We start from the raw sequence: 9,413 nt of genomic DNA, 5'->3' as shown, positions 1-9,413 counted from the left end.
AGAATTTGGTATTGACCTTCTTTTAGATACTCAGCCCATCTTCATTCCTCCATATTGTATGGCTCCAGTCGAGCTTAAAGAGTTAAAAGATCAGCTTAAAGACCTCTTAGATAAATGATTCATAAGGCCTAGTGTCTCTCCATGGGCCACTCCCATCTTATTCTGTGAAGGAAGGATGGTTTTTTGCGAATGTGCATTGACTATCGTTAGCTAAATAAAGTCAAAATTAAAAAAAATCCTCTTCCTAGGATTGATGACTTATTCGACCAACTCCAGGGTGCAAGTTACTTCTCAAATATAGACCTTAGATCCAACTATCATCAGCTTAGAGTAAAGGAGTGTGATATTCCAAAGACAGCGTTTAGAACACATTATGGTTATTTTGAGTTTCTATTCATGTCCTTCGGGTTTACAAATGCCCCATCAACCTTCATAGACTTGATTAACAGAGTATTCAAACAGTATTTGTACATGTTTATCATAGTTTCTATCGATGATATCTTTGTCTATTCTCGTAGTGAGGATGATCATGCAAACCACCTTAGAATTGTGTTGTAAACTCTTAGGGATCACCAGTTGTTCGCCAAATTCAACAAATACAATTTTTGGCTAAGATCAGTAGCTTTGCTCAGTTATATTATTTCCATTGATGACATTAGAGTTGATCCTTAAAAGACAGAAGTAGTAAGAAACTAGCCTAGACTTATCTTTCTGTCAGATATCAAAAGTTTTTTGGGTTTAACTAGCTATTACAGATATTTTGTTGAGGGTTTTTCTTCTATTGATCCTCTATTTCTAGATTAACTCAGAATAAAGTTAAGTTTCAGTGGTCAAATTTCTGTGAAAAGAGTTTTCAAGAGTTGAAGACTCAACTTACTTCAGCCTCAGTTTTAGTGCTACCTGATGGTACAGATGGGTTCGTTATATATTGTGATACTTCTAGAATCAGTCTGGGTTGTGTTTTGATGCAAAGAGGTAAAGTTATAGCCAATTCCTCTAGATAGCTTAAGCCTCATGAAAAGAACTACCCTACCAATAATCTTGAGTTAGCAGTTGTTGTGTTTTCCTTGAAGATCTGGAGGCACTATCTTTATGGGCTGCATGATGATGTGCTTACGAATCACAAACATTTGCAACATGTATTTACTCAGAGAGAGTTGAATCTTCATTAGAGAAGGTGGTTAGAATTGTTAAAGGATTAATGAGTATGTTGTATCATTCGGGCAAGGCCAAAGTAGTGGCAGACCCCCTTAGTAGATTGTCTATGGGCAGTGTTGCTCATGTGAAGAATGATAAGAGAGAGTTAGTTTGGGAAGTTCACCGGTTAGCTAGATTTGGAGTAAGGTTGGTTGACTCAGCTAAAGGAACTACTTGGGTTCAGAGTAGTTCAAAATCTTCTCTAGTTTCTGAAGTGAAAAAGAAATAGGATAGGGACCCTAGTTTGATCAAACTGAAGGGGTCAGTTAAAGACCAAAATGTAGAGGTTTTCTCCTAAGGGGGAGATGGTGTGTTGAGATACCAGAGTAGATTATGTGTGCCATATGTTGATGATTTAAGGCAGCGGATTATGGTAGAAGTGCATGGTGCGCATTACTCTATTCATCTGGGAGCTAATAAGATGTTCTGCAATCTGCGGGAAGTCTATTGGTGGAGTGGAATAAAGAGAGATATTTCAGAATTTGTAGCCAAGTGGGCAACCTGCCAACAGGTTAAGGTAGAGTACCAAATACCTAGTGGCACATTGCAGGAGTTTGGTATTCCCACTTGGAAGTGAGAAGAGGTGAATATGAACTTTGTGAATGGATTACTCCATTCGCTTCATAAGCATAATTTGATTTGGGTTATAGTAGACAGATTGACCACATCAACCCATTTCTTGCCAGTCCACACATCCTACACAACTGAAGATTATGCTAAGTTATATATCAGAGAGTTGGTTATATTGCATGGAGTTCAGTTGTCCATTATCTCATATAGGGGTACTCAGTTAACCTCTCAGTTTTGGAAAGCCTTTCAAAAGGGTTTTGTTCCCAAGTTCATCCAAGTTCATCTTTTCATCCGTAGACAGATAGTCAGGTAGAGAGGACCATTCAGACCTTAGAGGATATATTGAGAGCATGTGTTCTTGATTTCAAAGGCAGTTGGGATGACCATTTATCATTGATTGAGTTTTCTTACAATAATAGTTACCATTCTAGTATTCATATGGCCCCGTTTGAAGCTCTTTATGGGCGAAGATGTAGATCACCAGTCGATTAGTTCAAAGTGGGTGAGGCCGCTTTGATTGGGCCAAATATGGTGTTTGAAGCCATGGAGAAATTTCAATTGATTCGAGAGAGATTGAAAGGAGCTCAATTTCGTAAGAAATTGTATGCAGATGTAAGAAGAAAAGATCTTGAGTTTGAAGTAGATGATCTTATGCATTTGAAGGTTTCGCCCATGAAGGGGGTGAAGAGGTTTGGCAAAAAGGGAAAGTTTTGTCTTAGTATGTAGGCCCCTTCAGTATTTTGAGTCATTTGGAGAAGGTAGCGTATGAGCTTAAGCTACCTGCAGTCTTGTTATCAGTTCACCCAGTGTTCCATATGTCATTATTAAAGAAGTGTATGGACGATTAAGCTGCTGTAATCCCTTTAGAAAGCACAGATATTCAGAATAGCCTTTTATATGAAGAAGTTCCAGTAGATATTCTTGATCATCAAATCTGTAGACTAAGGAACAAAGAAGTTCCCTTGGTCAAATTTCTGTGGTGAAATTAGTCCGTTGAGGGAGCTACTTGGGAAGCAGAAACAGACATGCATACCAAGTATCCTTACCTTTGCTCCACGAACTCAGATTCAACTGAAGGTAACAGTCCTCCTTAATTTAGTTCTTTTCCAATCTCAGATTTAGCTATATAGTTATCTTCATGTAAATTCATGCACTCGCAGATTAGTTCAACCGTTCATTATGCTTTAGATTCAGTCATGCATTTTGTTTTAGTTATGTATGCTAGCATATAGCCTCAATTCCTTAGTATCTTCAGTTTAATTAGTCTTATTCGAGGATAAATGTTCCCAAGGGGGAGATATTGTAATACCCCATACTTTTCTTAGCTCAGTTTAGCTTCTAGTGTGTCAAGAGTTAACTTCTTTATGTGTATTGAATTTCCAGGTCTCAACCCGCCAATGTGTATATAATTGAATCAGTTTTCCAATGATACCAATTTCGCCTCAATCCGATACTCGGTTAAGAAGTTATGGCAATTTTAGTGAAAGCAATAGAGCACCACGATAAGCACTGCATCGCGGTGTAGGACAAATTTTCAATTGTCCGATTTCCAGTGGATCATCGCGATTAACCCATGTCGAGGAGAATTTCCAGTTCCCGTTCGTCCCTTTCCAGTAGCTCACCGCGATTAGCCTAGATCGCGCTAGAAATCCTAATTGGACAGACACCGCATTGCAGTGGAGTGCAAAATGGCACTGTCCTTTTCCAGTAATGCAACGCGATTACGCCGCATAGCGCCAGAGGCCAAAATGATAATTGTTTTTTTAGTAAGCCACCGCAATGGCGACGCGTCACGATGGGGCCAAAAATTGGGACTTCCAGTTTTGAGTTAAATTCTTAAAGGGCAATTTCGTTATTTCTCCAAGCCCCCAATCCATGAAAAATAGATAATTAATCCTATTCTAACCATTATATGCATATTTTCATTAAAATTACTCTCTAAGGAAATCCTAGAACTCGAATCTTAATCCCCAAGAAATCCAAATTCCACCTTTCTTTTTCCAAGATAACTCAAAATTCAAGATTCTCAATCTAAGATATTTAAGAATCAATCTTCAAAAGCACAAATAGGAATTCAAGTTCAAGTTTCTTTATCAATTTCACCAATTAAGGTATGTGGGGTTATGAGCAAGGATAATTCTTTCATCCTTATGCCCAAAACTAGCTTTTAATTGCAAGTTACATGATTTTTTATGATTATCCATGAATTTCAATTTAGGGTTCATACCCAAATACTGCTATTTGAATATTATGAGATTTTAAGTGATTTAGATGATGAATTGCATGACTATTTTTGTATTTTCATGCGTATGACATAAATTTCCAGATTTAGAATTGAATTTCAATACTTTTATTACTAAGCATGAACTTTAATATAATTTGACATGGATTTGATGCATGGGTTACTAAGACCTAGTTTGAATGTTGATATTTCAAGAATGACTATGCTTTAAGCATCCCACGAATAGTTATTTTCAGATTTTAATAGAGATTTGATCTTTTGATCTCAGCTTAGACATGGAATCCACTTTACAGTTTCAGTTACAATTTAAATTAATAGATATACAGTTGGTTTTTATTTTGAACCATTATACTAATTTTAAAGTGGATTTCCCACAGAATGAGCATATAGATTAAAGAGAGCAGTATTTAGCATTGAGTTGGGTATATTTGCATGCCCTAGAACTACAAGCCAATATAGGTTCAGATTATCAAATTATTCCCATTTTTATATGGATGAAAAATACAGATGTGATCACTTAGCTTAGGTTATACTCCTTAGCAAGAGTATGACACCTCTCCCCAATGTGAGGTTTTCCTATAAGAGAACTAGACGTTGTACACTATGATAGCTCACATAGTGTATGTCAGTTAGAAGAACCTTCCTATAGCTTATAAAAAAGAGTAAAGAATAACAGAAAAAGTTTAGAAACTAAGTGTAAAGGCTCACGATTTTATTTAGATACTGTTTTATATAAGTCATTAGCTACTAGATTTCAACTTTTAGTTTACAGATATAAAAGTGAGTCCTTCTACACTTAGACAGTATGATTTCAAGATAGGACACAAGTACAAATTTTAGAACTAAGTGTTATGACTTACTATATTTATACAACAAGCTTTATTACTCATGATCATGATTCTCAGTTTTTAGTTATTCAAGCTATTGTGAGTCATCTACACTTAGCATACATTCTTTTTTAAATTTACACTAATGTTGAGATATTGTTTTACTTATACATTCACCCCCATATACTCAGTACAATCCAGAAGTACTGATCCACATATACGTCTATGTACTACATTATCTCATAATGTAGGTTCAGATTCTTAGTTTCAGCAGCATAAGTGATTTCGAGCATCTCTATCTGCATCCCGACAGTTGGTGAGTCCTCATAGTTTGGTGACCCAGTCCTTCAGTTTTTCAACTTATTAGTATAGATGATTCAGTATTTTCAGACAAATCGAGTCAGTTGGGGGTTTATCCCAGTGACTTTCTAGTTATTAGTAGTAGAGGCTTGTCAGACTGCTAGATATAATTCAGATTTCTGGTATTGATTATTCAGACTCTTGAGTTTAGTATTTTCAGATATTATATTCAGACAGTTCTAGCTTAGCTCATACAGAGTTCTGCATTTTAACTTTGATTATATATCTATATTTTCTTTATTATGAGCTTCATATTTAGTAAAAGGCTTACAGGGTTAGCTTAAGGCTAGTTGTAGTCTTGAGCACTGTGTGACGTCTCGGGACCCATTTTTGGGGCGTTACACTAGAGTTGATTCTAAACTATAAATTAAAGATTCCTAACATAAATTTCATAGACTAGATTGTTAATTTTGATGGTTAGGAACCTTGAATTCTATAAAGATGAGACCTTTAACATAAAAACTTCATTAATGGAGATGGTTTAAGCTTGAAAGAGATAATTAATGGTTAATTAAATTGGGAATTATATAGACCTTGAATTAAGGGTCGAATTATTGGGTTTGAATCCCCAAGATATTTGTTTGAAGACTAATTATTTAATTACTCTTATAATAGCTTGATTTTTAGATGATTGATTGTTCCAAGACATGAAAGAAAGGAAAGAACATCCTTGTTGCAGCTTGCTTCTTCCAAAAGCTTGGTGTCCAGGTAGGCTAGGTTTAGTGAGTGAAAGATTATGTTATTTTATATTTTCATAATTTAGAATTGATGGATGAAATCATTCTAGTCCTGCGGGCATGGAGTTAAGGTGGATAAAGACATAAGAAATTAACTTTAATCTCAAAAACTATATTATTAATTAATTATATGATATTTGTGATATTATATGTTATGTGCTGCAATGAGAATGAAGGATGTGGATATGATAGTTCTTAGTTGTTTTGGTGATGAACCTAGTTGAGTTATAACGATATTAAGTTGTATGTGTTGGACAATAATATGGTGACGAGAACCATGCTAGGATTAAATACTGATGAGTATAGTAATATCTAAAGGATAGATGACTTGAATTAGTCTGATGATTGTATTATATGAAAGCAGTAGTGACATTTTAATAATTAATGAGTAAGTAATACTCCAATAGTGACTTGCATGCTTAAGTGTTAAATTTTGATTTATTTTATGATATTCTTATTTTGGTATTGATAAAAGCACTTTATCTATTGGATGTCCATGAGAGGCTAAATTGGTGATAATGATGATTTAATGAAATATGCCTATGAGAGGTTTGTTTGATAATGATAACTCCTTGTATTAATTCTATGAATGACTTGTTGATGTTTGGATTGTTTACGTGTATAAATGATTATTGAAATTTTACTTGATGGAATTGTCTCATGACTTTAAGTATACTTGTAAACTTGAAACATTGTGTTGTATGCTGTGAGGAAGTGTAAATTTGATATTGATAGTACTTGTTTATGGTGGATCGGGTACCGCGCCGATACTGATACGTATATGTTGGATCTGGTACCACGCCAGTACGGGTATGTGTATGTTGGATCGGGTACCATGCCGGTATGGATATGTATATGATGGGTACCACGCTGGTACGGATATGTATATGATGGATCAGGTACCACGCCGGTATGGATATGTATATGTTGGATCGGGTACCACGCCAGTATGAATATGTGTATGTTTAATTGGGTACCACACTGGTACGGTTATGTATATGATAGATCAGGTACCACACCGGTACGGATATGTATATGGTGGATTGGGTACCACGCCTGTACGGTACATGAACATAGATTGTTCCCTGCAGGTCATGACTATTTGGGTAAAAATAAGTCTCATAGTATGTGTGTACATATCTGTATTGAGTCTGTGGATATTTACGGTATGGTTGATACTCTTGATGGCTATGTGGCTTGTTGTGAGCACTGTTTGATCTGTTATTGCTATATTGTTGATTCATTGGGTATTTGATGGTGTGATACATATTTGAAGAAGTGAAACTTTGTACTTACTTATTTGTTGGTTGACTTGCTTCATTTATACGTGTTTTAACCGTAGCTTACCAGAATAGCTAGTTATCATTCTTTAATATTATATGAAAGCATTTGACTATTAGCCCGAGAGTTTAGTGTGGGTTGTCTATGATTACGGGTTTGTTCTTGTGAATATGAGTAATGAAAAAAATAAGGTGAATAAATAGGAATAGTAATGTATTAGCGATGGATTGTGGTTGATTGTATGAATTAATGAGGCTAGAGTATATTAGTAGTGAATATAATACTGATGGAGTTGGAAGAGTAATTAGATAATGTAACCTATATAGGTAAAGTATTAATGTTATTACAACCTTGGTTGAATTATATTCCATTCAAGATGTCATGATCTATTTTCCTTAATTCTGTTTTATGATTATATGAACTAACATGGTTGGCCGATGATGCCTACCAGTATGTGTGGTTGTACTAACCCTACTTTTCAACATTCCTTATTGGGGTGTAAACTGTATGCAGGTTAGTTTGCAGTTACTAGATGGATGACGATATTCAGCAGTAACTTCTGCACTTTCTTCCTGGCAGATATTAGAGTCCTTGTATTAATTATTTCATTGTCAGTCTATGTTGTAATAGGTAGCTCTTGTACATGTCTGGCCAAGTCTTGGGATAGTGAAGGACATTTGTAAGAAGTTTTCGAAAAAGTTTATTTATTAGTATTTAATTTACTTTATATTTCCTTAAAAACAGAAGTCTTCTGCATATTTTTAGTTGCATAATAAGGGGTCTCCTAGCTACTTAGAATAGCGTAGGTGCCCGCACGGTCCGTTAGTCTGGGTCGTGACACTATATGAAGAAGTAGATTGCGCTCTGACATGTATCGTAACATATATTATTTTCAAAACGTATACAAATTCTATTAACATTTCACGTAGATTTAATTGTATTTATATAAATCATAACGATAGTGTTTGAAATATTTATCTTATTTCATATTCATTTTAAGTTATTTTCGTGAGTTCTATATAAAATTATATTAATATGGTAAATGCCAAAGCAAATATGTGTAATATATATATATATATATATACACACACAAAATTATATTATTTCAAATTCCTAAACGTTAAAATTTCATATAAAAACTCCTAATAAACTTCAAAAACTTGAAATAGAACTACAACAAATTAGTACTCTACTATAGGATGACAAAACAAACTTTAAACTCCTAAAGTCCTAAATTTTAGGAAAGGATTCTTACAAGGAAAGAAGTACTTTTATTTTAGGACTTTCTGCCTAGTTCAAATAAAGAAAAAAATCAATAATAAATTTTCTAAACTAATTTTTAAGTCGTAAATATTTTTAAAAATAATTAAATAATTATTCAAATATGAAATCAACTTTAAAGAGTAAAGAAAATGAACACGCTGTGCAAAGAGGTGAAGAATACATCAACTTTATAATTTAAACATATAAATCTCTCATTCAACCTAAATTAATTTGTAACAATACAACCATGATTCCAAGAAAATATAATTAAAAAGAAAAAGAAATCAATATTAGTTCCATAAAAGAAAAACAAAACAAAGGAAAAAAAATAGCCGTGGAATTATCTAAAGATTAATAGAAACCTCAAGGATAGCACAATTCCTAAGAGTTTTAATGGAAACAACAAACTCAAATTTATAATTTTGATTTTGTATCTGTATTTTGGATATTCGAATTATTATTAGTTGAATTCCGCATCTGAATTGATATTTCAAATCTTAAAATTGAGATCACGAAGGGTCCAACATCTAGATTCTATCAAATATCTGTATCCGAGTCCAAATAACTTACTGTTGAGAAGTCAAAACCCTCATTAGTATAATTAGGATATATAACATAACAGAACAACTGAGTAGTCAGATGATTTAACCCTAAAATTAAAATTCAACTTACTTTATATTCAAGAACAACACGCCTAGTATATTAATGTAGTTCAGGTTATATAGTGATCTAATAGTATACGCCTAGTATCCTTTGGCAAACATTAAACTTTTCATCTATCTGCGGAAATAATCGTCGTTTGAATAACAAAAAAAATCAAATCGTAGAAAGGAGGTATGTCCCAATTCAAACTATTACTTTGAAATGTCCTAATTAGACCTATTACTTTGAATGGAAAAACATGCTTACAAGTTACAAAGCATCATCTATCGACAA

Source organism: Capsicum annuum, unplaced genomic scaffold (genome assembly GCF_002878395.1).
Source record: "Capsicum annuum cultivar UCD-10X-F1 unplaced genomic scaffold, UCD10Xv1.1 ctg1705, whole genome shotgun sequence".
NCBI classification, from domain to species: Eukaryota; Viridiplantae; Streptophyta; class Magnoliopsida; order Solanales; family Solanaceae; genus Capsicum; species Capsicum annuum.
The sequence above is the reverse complement of the archived record's forward strand: the minus strand, read 5'-3'. Positions refer to the sequence as shown.